A 14,863-nucleotide genomic window follows, 5' to 3' on the forward strand; every position below is an offset into this window, starting at 1 on the left:
AAGAGGACGACATTATCCTGGATGATGAGCAGGAGCCAGGCCACCACACCGCTTCCACTTTAGTGCAAATGGGGGCCTTCATGCTCCAGTGTTTTAATAGGGACCCCCGTATAAAAAGCATGAGGGTCAAGGACCAGTACTGGGTGGCAACGTACTTAGACCCCCGGTACAAACACAAAATGGCGGAAATGTTACCGCCGTCGCAGAGGGCTGTCAGAATGCAGCACTTCCAGGCCTTGCTTCGAGAAATGCTGCATTCTGCTTTTGCGTGCGCTGGCAGAGGAGCAATTCCCACTCCCAGAGAAGGATTTGCGGGTACCAATCCAACAGCGCCTGCAAGAAGAGGCCGGTTTGAAGATGTGTTGGTGACTTCGGATATGAGGTCATTCTTTCAGCCGACCCATCGACAGGTGTCATCCGGATCCAGCATCAGGGAACGCCTAGACCGTCAGGTGTCCGACTACATTGGGTTAACGGCCGATGTGGACGCTCTGAGGAGTGATGAACCCCTAGACTACTGGGTGGGCAGGCTTGACCTCTGGCCAGAGCTTGCCCAATTTGCAATCGAACTGTTGGCTTGCCCCTCATCCAGTGTCCTGTCCGAAAGGACGTTCAGCGCAGCAGGGGGGATTGTGACCGATAAGCGTACTCGCCTAGCTCACGACAGTGTTAACTACCTCACATTTCTAAAAATGAATGAGGCATGGATCTCGGAGGAATTCAACACATGTGACCAGTAGACCATGTATATGTCTATAAACTATTTTTTTAATCAAGCACACAGACCTTCTTAATTCATTTGGCTCACTTCCTTGACCCAAAAAAGCACACCGTACTATATGCCCCTACCCTCCTCTTTGAAGAGGTTGAGCGGTGTCATATTTCTACTGGGGCTGCTTATGATATCCCTGTGCTGTGCTGACTTCCTCCTGGGGGTTCTTATTATGAAGGGATCACACTATCCCTGTGCTGTGCTGACTTCCTCCTGGGGGTTCTTATTATGAGGGGATCACACCATCCCTGTGCTGTGCTGACTTCCTCCTGGGGCTGCTTACGGTGCTGCTGTCAGTGCTGTATGTCACGGTGCTGCTGTCAGCGCTGTATGTCACGGTGCTGCTGTCAGCGCTGTATGTCACGGTGCTGCTGTCAGCGCTGTATGTCACGGTGCTGCTGTCAGCGCTGTATGTCACGGTGCTGCTGTCAGCGCTGTATGTCACGGTGCTGCTGTCAGCGCTGTATGTCACGGTGCTGCTGTCAGCGCTGTATGTCACGGTGCTGCTGTCAGCGCTGTATGTCACGGTGCTGCTGTCAGCGCTGTATGTCACGGTGCTGCTGTCAGCGCTGTATGTCACGGTGCTGCTGTCAGTGCTCTGTATTACGGTGCTGCTGTCAGATGCCTCTATCACGGTGCATGTGTCATTCCGGTATGTCACGCTGCTGGTGATCATCTCCTGCACCCTCTTCTTTGCCTACCCTGGTCCCTGACCTTCCCTCTCCTCCATTGCCTTCATTAGCTCCATAGTCCTGAATTGTTAGAACAATTTCCCAAATAAAATAAAAATGCTTGTAGTTATCGATCCCAAATTCACCTCATACATGTATTATGTCATTGTCCAGATGGTGGGACTACGTTTTACCCCCTAATAATTACCACGTGGCCGCAAATTCGACATGAAGGTTTGCAAAGTTCGCCTCCCATTGAAGTCAATGGGGCCCGCGGCGAACGTTCGGTTTCGCGAACGTTTGGGTCCGTTCGCATTTCGCTTTCGCGAAACGTCCCGTCGGAAGTTCGTCCATCACTACTGCTTAGAATCGATATGCAGTGGTTTCCTGCAGACATGCAGTAAAAATATACTTTTAGGCCCAAATATTTTCTAACACCAAGAACCTACAGGACAGCACATTAAATACACAAGCCAGTTTACTGATATAATCTTACATAGGACCTGTGTTATGAAAGGTATCCTCCTACAGTTTGCCCCAAAAAGAACAGGCATGGCTGCTAGGTCACCACACTATGTCACCAAGTCATTTCTGTAGTGAAATGCCACTTCATGTCTTGTACAGAAACTCGTATGAGCCCTGCTTATTTAACATAATTTACAGAATTCCAGGAATGGTTGATAAATTCTACTGCCTGAAAGAAAACTCAAAGCTGTCAAATGTACTATAGTCCATGATGCAATGTACAGTAAGTAATACCAATAAAATCTGATGACCGCAAATTCTTAATCTGTCACTCAAATCTAGATTAGTAAATCACTAGAGCTACTAGGATGCTTCACATTTGCCAAGAAGGTGGCATATGCTTCATCCAAATAGATCTTTGTATCTCATAAGTGCCAAGTCGGCTGTAGTACCCACATTAAAGGTTTGTACATCTGCCAGTCCGGAATTGCTTTTTCCAATGCGTCAGGTGGGATTATTTATATGCATTTGTAATAAAGTTTTTCACGCAAGCATCTGTGTAAAATTACGAAGATACAAATTATCAAATGACTTGCATACTGTAATTTGATTTAATATAACGGAGATGTCAGCTAGTGGTCTTTATGGCTTCACTTCAGCTGCTGGATGGAAGGTTTACCTAGCTCATTAGATATTAAATATTTAATGTAAAAAGAAAAAGTCATTCAGGAATACTTGGAAACTGTCTGGTTTCTTATGGCAATTAAGATTTCCCTGAGCTCCCCTTAAACAAAGAGCTTTGTTCTTTGGAGGCAATTACCAGAAGTAAAAAAAAAAACACTTATTGCCAGTAAAACTCTAAAAAGGTACATCTGCAAAAAGAGCCTGTAAGATATTTGCTTGAAACCTTGAGGAATAATCACCCAGCAGGTGTCTACTGCCTAAAGTCTGTTCTCTGTACTTAATAAAAACATTTCAATTAATCTTAATGTAAATGCTGTACTGCTAAAACCACAATGGTTTGAAAATCTTCATCATTGCTACAGCTTGAAAACACATTATTAGACCTGCAGTTTTCACACAGTTGGGCTATTTATTACTGCAGTGCAAAGAGCAGAAAAATGCAGAAGTTCATGGGGACTATGAATCATTCACATTGTAGCAGTTTAGAGGGATCGCAACTGGTTGCTATGGACAACTGCAGGTATTTTCCAGTTTATATAGGAGGTCCTATCTTTGAGAAGAGATGTAAGGGTTAGCCCTCGCTAGGTGAAGCTGTAGATTCTGGCACCAGGATTACAATGCTGGTATCTTTTGGTGCAGGAAGGACTGGCACAAAAGCAGTTAATTTTCAAACAATGTCTTAAAATAAATCAAAGACCAAAATCTTTATTAACTGTTCCCTATTGGGTAGATTTTTCTTCACTCGCTGTACTGTACAGCAGAGACAAGGATAGTAAAAAAAAAAATGAAAAGGGTTCTTACCCTTCCCCGTTTCTATTCATAACTAAAAAAAAACAATTTGGTTCTAGCTACACTTACATTTACATTATAAGGGCTGGTGTTAGAAGTGGTGTTACAAAGAGGGATTATGTAAGGGTTAATGTAAGGGTTAAAATGCTACCAGAACTTAAAGCCAGTGTTTTGCTAACCAAATGCATTGCTTTCCAATGCAGCAAAATTAATGGACAAAAAGGTCCGACATTAAACATTTTGGGTGCATTGATCTGCATTTTCCCCTTCAGTTCAGTTTGAGACTTTCAAGCATTGCAATGCATCTGAAAATGATTGGTCGCACAAGGCAACACAATGTGGGTTAAGTCACACACTTGATATCAGTGTCAGGCTATACAGTACATACAGCCCTGCATTTAGAGATCAAGCTATTGTAGACACATTGGGGCCAATTTACTTAAAGTAAATAGGATTTTCATTTTGCAAGGAAAGGTAGACTCTACAAGGGACTTTTCTCCAGAGCTTCTTCCAGACTGAATGTGGGCAAAGTTCACTTTGCGAGGCATACCTAATCACATGCATGGAAAATAACAATTCACTAAGCTTTGAAGCAAATTCCCTTGGAAAGCAAACAGCCTCTTAGCTTTTAAAAAAACAACCCTATAATTTGGACATAATTACAAGGGGTGTAGGGGGTCCCACTGTTCCGGGAACCATGGGGTCAGGATGGTCAAACATAATTACACCTCCCACTTATTTTTAAACTATGCTTTGCTCAGATATTACATTTAGCCAAAATAAACCAAAACTCTTTCTTTGACAACACTTGATCTGTTGTAATTAATATTACAACTAATCCTATTATGCCCTGTACACACGACCGGTTTTCTCGTCGGAATAAACTCTGAAGGTTTTTCCGATGGAATTCCCCTGAAACTGTCTTGCGTACACACGATTACACCAAATTCCGACCGAAAAGAACGCAGTGACGTACAACACGTATGACTGGACTAAAAAAAGGAAGTTCAGTAGCCAATAGCTTCCGTCTTGTACTTGCTTCAGAACATGCGTCGTTTTTGGTACGTGGGAACAGCATACAGACGAGCGGTTTTCCCGATAGGAATTGGTTCTGTCGGAAATATTTAGAACATGTTCTCTTTCTAGGTCCGTCAGAATTTTCGACATTAAAAAGTCCGATGGGGCATACACATGGTGGGAATATATGATGAAAAGCTGCAGACTTTTTCTGTATGGAATTTCGCTCGTGTGTACAGGGCATAAGTTGACAAAAAATACTGTATATAGTAAATGTCCAATAAGTACACATTTCGGTTATTGTTGCAGTGTTTATTTAAGGTAACTTTAATATAACTGTTGTATTTTTATTATGTATTATTAATTTTTTTTGTTATTGTATTCAAGTTACAGGTTTGTAGAAAAGCTGATAGAAGAAGCATTGTATTTCACTGAATTCACTCACTTTCTTGGTTAGCAACTTTTAAGGCATATTAGTCCGAGAGAATGCACTTTTATCTTTTTTTCCATATTTTTTTAATGAGTATAAAACAGTATATAAAAATACCAAACAAACAAACATTTCACAATGTTAAAACATTGCCTAACATAACTTTTTTCTAAGTTGCATTCAACCCTGTCTAGGATTGATTTACACTCTTATAAAAATAATAATGATAAATAAATGGCTAGGGTATCGTTCACTATTGGTAATAAAATGTAAAAATAACCTTAAAGCGGGAGACCTACCTACAAATACTGCAGCTGCTGACTTTTAAAATAAGAACACTCACCTGTCACAGGGTCCAGCGATGTCGGCACCTGAGAACGAACCATCCCTCTGTCCTCAGATGCTGCCGCCGCCATCTTTGCTATGGGAATCAGCAAATGAAGCCTTGCGGCTTCACTTCCCGGTCCCTTACTGCGCATGCGTGAGTCACGCAGGGCAATCTAAATGGCCTGTGCTGTCTCTGGGACCTGTGTGTGTCCCAGCAGACAGAGTGGTGGGACGGGAAGAGGCATAGACTCCCCTGGAAGTCTATGCCCAGAAGTGGGTGCAAATAATCTACACTGTAGCAATAACATCTATTTTGTTTGAGATTATTTTCTGTATCCTCCTCTCTTTTAATGTGGATTAATTCCAAGACTTCTCTTTTCATAATTTGGAATGCCTAAAGGTGTATCTTTAAGGGCTCCCAGTGAAGCAAATTTTGGCTATTAAAGCCAATATGAAAGCGTTGTCTATAGAGCAGAAAAAGAATACATCAAATATCTTTCTACTGTTTAAATTATTTTTAAAATGATTGGAAGGTGGTACAAGACTAAAAAAAATAAAAAAAATTGCTTTGAAAAAACATCAGAACATAAGCGTTTATTCATTAACCAGCGTTATTTTAAAGAAGGAGATAAAGTTGGCCATTTATTAGCATGCAAATCACTGGATGAACAGGGAGGGAGACAGAAAGTGAAACAGGATTTTTTCAGGTTTTTGTTAACCTCTGAAATTTTCTGTTCTATAATAATTTATATAAAAATAAATGGTTATATTCAAATCAACAGTTACATAACTATTTTGGCATACAAAAATATATGACCCACACCCTTTCCCTCTACATGACTAGGGTGGATGTGGGGATTTACTTTATCCACAATTTTTAATTATGTGGTTTGAGCTGCATGACACGAGAGGTGGCCATGATGTTTCATTAGCATGCATGATTGTACGATGATTTTAAACAGTTCTGGACCAGCCGCCACAGTTGTACTTCGACAGGTTGGCTCCCCTTTGCAAACCGCCGTAACTGTAGGAGGCGCGCGCGCACCGCCGGAGGGCGCAATGACCGCCGGGCACCTGTGATCGTTCGTGACAGAGTGTAAACACACAAATCCCGGTTCTCTCAGGGGAGAGTAGAGAGGTTGTGTGTTCATACAAAGTATGAACACCGATCTCTGTCCTCCCCTAGTCAGTCCCATCCTCCCTACAGTTAGAACACACCTAGGGAACATAGTTAACCCCTTGATCACGCCTTAGTGTTAACCCCTTCCCTGCCAGTGACATTTATACAGTAATTGGTGCGTTTTATAGCACTGATCGCTGTATAATTTTCAATGGTCTCAAAAATTTGTCAAAAGTGTCCAATTTGTCCGCCGCAATATCACAGTCCCAATAAAAATCGCAGATCACCACAATTACTAGTAAAAAAATAAATAAAAATGGCATAAACCTATCCCCTATTATGTAGACGCTATTGCGTTTTTTTACTAAAAATATGTAGAAGATTACATATCGGCCTAAGCTGAGGAAAATTTTTTCTTTTTTTTTTTAATTTGAGATATTTATTATAGCAAAAAGTAAAAGATATTGGGGGTTATTTACTAAAGGAAAATCCACTTTGCACTGCAAGTGCGCTTGGAAGTAAAGTTGCTGTAGATCCGAGGGGGACATGCAAGGAATATAAAAAACAGCATTTTAGCTTGTACATGATTGGATGATAAAATCAGCAGAGTTTCTACTCATTTCAGATATACCCCTTAGATTTAGAGCGACTGCACTTTCAGGCGCACTTGCAGTGCAAAGTGGATTTGCCTTTTGTAATTAACCCCCATTGTGTTTTTTTCATAATTGTCGCTCTTCTTTTGTTTATAGCGCAAACAATAAAAAACGCAGAGGTGATCAAATACCACCTAAAGAAAGCTCTATTTCTGGGAAAAAAATATGTCAATATTGTTTGGGTACAGCGTCGCACGACCACGCAATTGTCAGTTAAAACAACGCATTGCCATATCGCAAATAATGGCCTGGTGATTGAGCAGCCAAATCTTTTGGGGCTGAAGTGGTTAATGTGTCAATTTCCCCAACCTTTTTCTAATAAATTTTTCGATAATTTGATATACAGTGGGCTGTGGCAATTTTTCTGCTCACTAATGGTGATGGTTGAGCATAACTAGGTTTTTTATCTTTGAGTAATATGTATAGTTCATACTGAGGGCTCCCATTCAACACAACCTTTTTCTTCACCCTCTGTTGAGGTGAATACATACATATATGGTCGATAATTTATAAATTAGAGTAGGCGGAACCTTGATGGTCCCTTATCTTTAGTGTTACATAACTATTTACAAGAAATAACATTACCATTTTTTAAATAAGGAGATACGGCATGCAGAGAATCTTACTTTGGAAGAATTGGAAGATGCATTAGGCACTTTCTAATAGTAAAGCCCTCTAGGGGGATTATGGTCTACAGGCAGCTATATAAAAGACTTATAAAGATCTTCTTTTGCCATCATTACTAGAAATTATTAACATATCTTTTGAGTACAATTTATTACCAGCCTCTACAGTATGCATGAAGCGGTTCTTGTGATTATATTGAAACCATGCAAATTTACATCCAGATTCATTTAGTCCAATATCTCTGCTTACAGTAGATGTTCAATTGATAGCTAAAATGTTAAAAAAATTGATTGGTTACAGTAATACATCAAATTACAAATACTGATCAAAACAGGCTTTTTGTCTAATACATACGTCTACAATAATATTCAGCATACTGTCTAAATTTACAAATACCTTCAGATAATTTTGGAGCCAGAATGTTATTGTCCTTATATGTGACTAAAGCTTTTGATAATATTAAATGCCCTGTTTGTGGGCTGTGATTAAAAAAATGTGCTTTGGTTCTACATTTATTAATTGGGTTCACATTCTTAATCAAGATCTGTCTATAAGAGAGAAAACAACTGTCTATCCCACAATTTACTGTATGTACAACATGTTACCCATCACAAGTGCCCTTTGTCCCCTTTGCAAAAGCAACAAACCATTGCCAGCTGTGATTAAATATTCCTCAAATATTAAAGGTTTTAAACAAGGATCTACAAAAGAAAACATAGCACTATATGTGGATGATTTCATTTTAATTCTAGGGGATATTGGTTGATCTTTGGAATCTGCTATGCTTATTATTTCTACCTTCAGGGTTACTTGTCAATTTGAGTAAATCAGTACTGTTACCCATTGTTGATTTAAATTGTTTTCACCCGACTATGACACTTTTATTAAAGTGATATTAAAGCTTTGATGTTTAAAAAAAACAACATAACAAACATGTCATACTTACTTGCTCTGTGTAGTGGTTTGCACAGAGCAGCTCTGATCCTCCTCTTTTTTTGGGTCCCCCTTCGGCGCTCATGACTTCTCCCCCACAAGCAGTGCCCCCAAAGATTGCTGGTTGCCCTGGGGGCACTGCTGCATGCATGCCCTGGGCCACTGCTTGCCCTGGGGGCACTGCTGCATGCTTGCTCCTGAGCCATTGCTCTTTGTGTCCATAAGACACATAGAGACACAGCTCAGCACCGCCCCTGCTCTCTCCTCATTGGCTCACTGGCTGTGATTGACAGAAGTGGGAGTCAATGGGCCCCTGCTCCTGTCTTAGCCAGTGAGGAGGTAGAGTTCCTATATAGCCAAGACTATTGTAAACATCGCTGGATCGGAGGGGGGTCAGGAAAGAATTTGGGGGCTACTGAACAAAGAAGGTTTTTTACCTTTGTGCATAGAATGCATGAAGGTAAAAAACCTTTAGCCTTTGAAACCACTTGTCACTTTGAAATATTTAGGTGTTATCATTTCCTATCACCTTAAGGAATACATTTTATTAAATGATATGGGGAAGACACATGGAGGCAAGATGAAAAGCGCTGTACACCCCAAAAACAAAATGTTAAGAATATCATTAACATATTTTTATTATATTAATATGCTATTTTAAGGACATTATTATTTAATATTGGTTAAGTTACTATTTTTACGGGACATATACGATATCGTGCCGAATGAATACTTGATAACCCCTACATACCACCAGTCCTTTTATTTATATATATATATATATATATATATATATATATATATATATATATATATATATATATATATAAATACTTAGAAATATTTATAACATAATGACACTCTGGTGGAATCGCTATGAGATTATTTAATTTTACTTAATTATTAAATGACTATTATTGGGCATTCGTTGCAGGCGCAGGTTCCTCCATCCCTCCAGTGGCGTGAATAGTGAGGCTCCTTATAAGCCCTTCGGGGTGGGCTCTTCTTTCCTGGGGAGACGGGGGCGGCCATCAGAACCCCTCGGATTCCTTAAGCGGCTATCAGAATCTTGGGCAATAGGAATACTAATTTCACCTTTGAGCGGTAAATATACCATCAATGGCTCACCCAATGTGATTTATACCGACATGTTTTTTAATTTTGAACATATTTAAATTCTTTAACATCCAACTGTCCCCCTGAAGAGACCATATACTGGTCAAAATGCATCGGGGCTCAACTATCATACAATATTATGTAATACAATAATGTGTAACAAGCATGTTCGTCTATTGGATTGTGGAATATGTAATGTGTATTCTTTGAACCAGATGATATACTGTATATATTGTATCTAACCATATTATGACATTGGACATTTTCTGAATAAATTAATTTTTATATACAATCAGATAAAGTTATTTGACTTTGCTATCCTGCTGCTAAAAAGCCCCATTGGGGAAACCCTTCCTTACATTTTATTAAAGATTTATTTCTAATTTTTTTTTTAATCTGTGGTGCAAACTGTGTTTAGCTATGGCTGGTTAGATCCACTATTATAAGGATGCTTTTAATGCCCAAGTATTGAAAATTCTTCATAATTCACCAGTGTGGATTTTAAAGAGCACTTTTTAAAAGATCACTAGTATTTTTAGGTACTAAAAATTCTATATGAAGGGAAAAAACCCCATAGACTGCATATGGGAATGCTACAATGCCTGGTGAGAGAGGTATAGAGCCCCCCATTACAAGAATTTATTATTTAGCTGTTCCGATACAACAAATTATGGGTTGGGATAACATACTCACTCTCTTCACTGAATGTAAAGTTCCTGTATGAGACCTGTGAATCTTCTAGAGGCTCTGAAGACAGGGGATTCCTATACTCAGGGAAAGACCCCAATTCTCCAAGTAATAAATAAATTTTAGAGAATGATTAAAGGCATATTTTACAATAAGAGGCATTCTGTGGTTTACACAATGATAATAAATATTATTTAAATTGTCAATTGCGTCAACCAATTAGCTCTCAGGAGAAATATTATTTCTATGACACTATAAGATATTGGTAATGAAGGATATATTGACGTCTAGATGCAGAAAGAGCTCTATATCTTCTTTATCTAATATTTTAATCCATAATTATTGGTGAAGTATTCCTTGAAATAAAGAGAGCAATGGTTTGGCGAAATTGGGAATATATTAGAAGAAGAGTGGCCAGAGGTATTACAGGTGATTCCCTCTGTCTTGATATCAGCTCCCAAGAGAGCATGTTATTCATTCATAGATCATGTAGAACCCATCATTTACTCCATAGTGTAAGTCTTCAAGATAGCTCAAATTGTAATTGTGGTCAGGCCCTGGGAGATCAAATCCATCTTCTTTGGAGATGTCCTAAGCTTGTATGATATTGGAAAGATGTTTTGGTAAATATTGTGATGTTATTTTTTAAACAAATATTTCATGTAACCCATATACACACAACCTAGGGCATGTATATCTTCTCAGAAAGTCAAGTCAACTTGAGACTAGGTTTTAGTAGAACATTGTTCTCTGTTATGCAATTAATTCCACAAATAAAGACCTTGTCCCATTCATTGACAGTAAGAGAAGGGTCATTGACAATGACTCTGAAATTAGCGCAGTTGACCTTTCAACATTGGAGTTCTTCAAAGTGGAACTGTACCCTTCTAGCCTTTGCTTAACAATTTTATTAATAAATATAGATATATTGAAACTGGTTTAGACAACCTTTGGTTGGAAATGAAATCCAGGTTAATGGGGAAATTGGTAAAAATGGGATTAGTTTAGATTAAGATAACAATTTTGTAATTTTACATTTATTGAGTGGAAAAAAAAAAGATTAAGATGAGGTTGTTAATTTGAATACAGCTGCAATAATGTTTAACAAAGCCAAGATGAATGGGATACATAAGGAAGTTTTTCTACAGAAATTAAATCTTAAAGTCTGATAATAACTTGATGTGCGGTCCATGATGTCCGAGTAATAATAACATTTAAATATGACAGACCCATCACATCAAGTCCACACACCCTGTTAGGATAGATGCTGCCTGCAGCCAGTTGGTTTATAGTTTTTGATGTGGCGGAGCACTTTGTTTTTATGTATTTTTATTTTTGAAATCCAAAGCATGTGTGGATTGTGAAATGATATGCCCCTTTTCCTTCTAAGTGCAGTGGGTATAAGTAGAAGAATATTTTGGATTTATGGACATCTCTGCATGACTGCAGGGTATTCTTATCATTTATTATAATATTGCCAGGAAAAAGTTGTCTTTTTGAAACATGAAACTGGAGTTCTTATACAAATAGCATTATAGGAAAAAGCCATTGTTATATTTATGCAAGCTGGACCCAGTAATCAAGGGTTCACCCCGATATATCAGAGCTGTAACTTTATGGAAAGTTGCTATTAGACAAAGTTACAGACATTATTTTGGTCAAATATTAAATTTTTAATGGTCCGATATTCTGTACAGCAAATATATAGCTAACTAAGTGTTTGTCTAATGAAAGGTTCAAAATATGAATTTGTTTTGTGTGTTTATGTACAAATCTAACAATGAAAAATGTGTACATTTGAATCCAGCCACCTTATTGCCTCTATTGGAGGAGGCTGGAGACAAAGAAAAAGCACATGTGTTAAATTGATGACATAGGAATCAGCTGCTGTGAGCCCAGTGCAGGACACACTCCCTGAAGACCCAAGTATTTACTTTTTTGTAGTGTTATTCCTGGTTTTATACTGAGGATGAAGTTTATCACCCAGAAGGATTCCCTGTATTCAGAGTCATTGGATCCTTTTTTTCCCAGCTCAAGAAGCAAAGCTCCATGTTTTAGTATAGCCCGTGAGCTATAAAAAGAGTATATATTTATATAGATAGTCGAGATATAGAGAGCTTTTCGTTCCATTTGAAGGGCCAGAAGTTTGTTTTTACTTCGGCGGGTAAACCAATCAAGCATGCCAAGTTAATTTGATTGGCTGTTTTCAGCCTTCCAGGTTCTTGCTGAGGTAGCCATACTAACAGTAAAACTCACATATGGAAGCAGACCAGGCAACTCTAAGGATGCTGCATTTACAGCCCCAGACACTTGCTGGGTCTGTGCAACTCACAGATTCCACCCCAGTTCTGGCCCAGTATAGCTGGGATTAATAATTCAACTTTAAGGACCCCAGAACGAGAAGCACAAGTGGTCGACAGAGGGCAACTTCTTATGAAACAAGACTTTGGAAAAGGTGATCATTTATGTCTGCCAGACACTCTTTTCCCTTCAGTTTGACACATGGACCATGTCATCAGTCACAAGTAGTTATGGCTGCCTTAGTAAATGAGCGTGGGATAGAGCCAGGGTTCACCAGAATTGTTTTTATAACATACCACTTCTTGTTTTACCTGTTACCAAAGGTGTTACCAAAAGCTGAATATCCCTTCCAGAGATAACAAAAAGATATATCCAGATGCCCAAGTCAGGATCTTACGAGTATGTATTTTGTTTGTATGGACATGTTTTCTGGATGTCCAGTGGCAAATGCTACTGCAAAGGCCACAGTAAAAAAGTGTTATCAGAAGTAGTTTGTAAGTACAGAGTGCAGAATCTACAGAGAGTAACAGAGGAAATCATTTTTATAGGAGAGTCCTTACTAGAAGTTTTGAGGTTTTATTTTTACACCCCCTACTGTCTACAATGTAGCGGACAAAGTAGAGTAAGAAACTAGAAAACTTTTGCCTGAATGTTTTCTTATATTTTATCAAGCCCGTAGGGGGATGTTGGACTCTCCCCCTATGGGATTTGGTTTGGGAGTGTGTTACTCACTAGCTTATATTTTGTCTCAGCTGCTGAAGTCCTCCATTCGGATCTCACAGAGAATGTTGCTGATTTTTAAAAGTTTTTGACAAACTTATTTATGTGTTTTCTCCCCAATTCCAGATCCTAAAAGTTTGGAAGGATCTAAAACTAAAGCCAGGTGACTTGTGGGTTGTTAAGAGACATTTATATATAAGGAAATGTTTGGAGACTCAATACAGCATCTATTTCATGTACAGTTTTGCAAAACTTGAAAGAAAAGTCAACTGGATCCACACCAGACACTGCAAAAATGTCTAAATAAAAGAAATCTCTGTGTTTGATTTGTTTCCCTCTTGCGATAACAGTCTAGGGTACTTTTTGATTCAATTACTTTAATTGTAAGGGATATATATATATATATATTTTTTTTAAAAGTAGTTTAGCCATGTTGAAGTCATATTTGTCTTTTGTACCTCTTCCATTTTATGTAGAATTGTCTGTGTTTACATATGCTGATAATTCAGCATACCAACAATTAAGCTAGAAGGCCATTCTGGCCACAGGAGTGTACGGCCAGTACTCTATAAATATGTCTTATCAATCATTTGTTTTTCACAGTGAAAAGTCATTTTGTAATGAAAAAAGCTGCTCAGGTATTATTTTCTCCACAATGGAGTTTTTGCCTCTTTGGCCAGGACTACCTCCACCTAAGCGTGTGGAGGTTCCAGGTTAAAGGTGATAGCAGGTATGGTTAGTGATCAAAATATTGATCAAAAGAGAGGAGACTGTAATGGAAATTTGTAGGTTCTGTATATAATTGTATTCTATTTTATATATATTGTACGATGCCCTCACTGTGCACACGGCACTAATAATGTTTTCAGTACATGCTTTGCATTCTTCCAAGTCCTGATTAGAATTACCCTGCCTATGTAACGCCCCTTGTTACCATAAACATACAATTGTAATATTAATGTGATAACTACGTAATCATGTGTATAAAAACCTTCACATGCGTCATAATAAAGAAGAACGGTTATTTGGAAAGATGCTGAGTGTATCTTTTGTGTCTGTTCCCTACTGCAGTAGTTATTAATTTGGAACCACTAATCAATATGAGGATAGGAGTTGCCTATCATCAAAATATCCATTTCACAGCCAAGTAAGCTGCCAGCTTAGCATCTTTTCTGATCTGTATTTGCCATCATTCTACATATGTGATCATTTATGACACCAGGTATTTGATGGCTTGACACTTGGGTTTAGAGCTCAAGTAACCGTGCAATCATTTATAGCATACCTAAACCCGAACTAATCCATCAACTTATCTGTTTCCAAAAATAGTTACTTTCAAGGCATGCCATGAATATTAACTTCCAGGCTGGGTTCACATACAGTATCTCACAAAAGTGAGTATACCCCTCCCATTTTTGTAAATATTTTATTATATCTTTTCATGTGACAGCACTGATGAAATGACACTTCGCTACATTGTAAAGTAGTAAGTGTACAGCTTGTATAACAGTGTAAATTTGCTGTCCCCTCAAAATAACTCAACACACAGCC

The sequence above is a fragment of the Lithobates pipiens genome, unplaced genomic scaffold, assembly GCF_037356315.1.
Source record: "Lithobates pipiens isolate NorthernLeopardFrog02 unplaced genomic scaffold, aLitPip1_a1.2 Scaffold_19, whole genome shotgun sequence".
NCBI classification, from domain to species: Eukaryota; Metazoa; Chordata; class Amphibia; order Anura; family Ranidae; genus Lithobates; species Lithobates pipiens.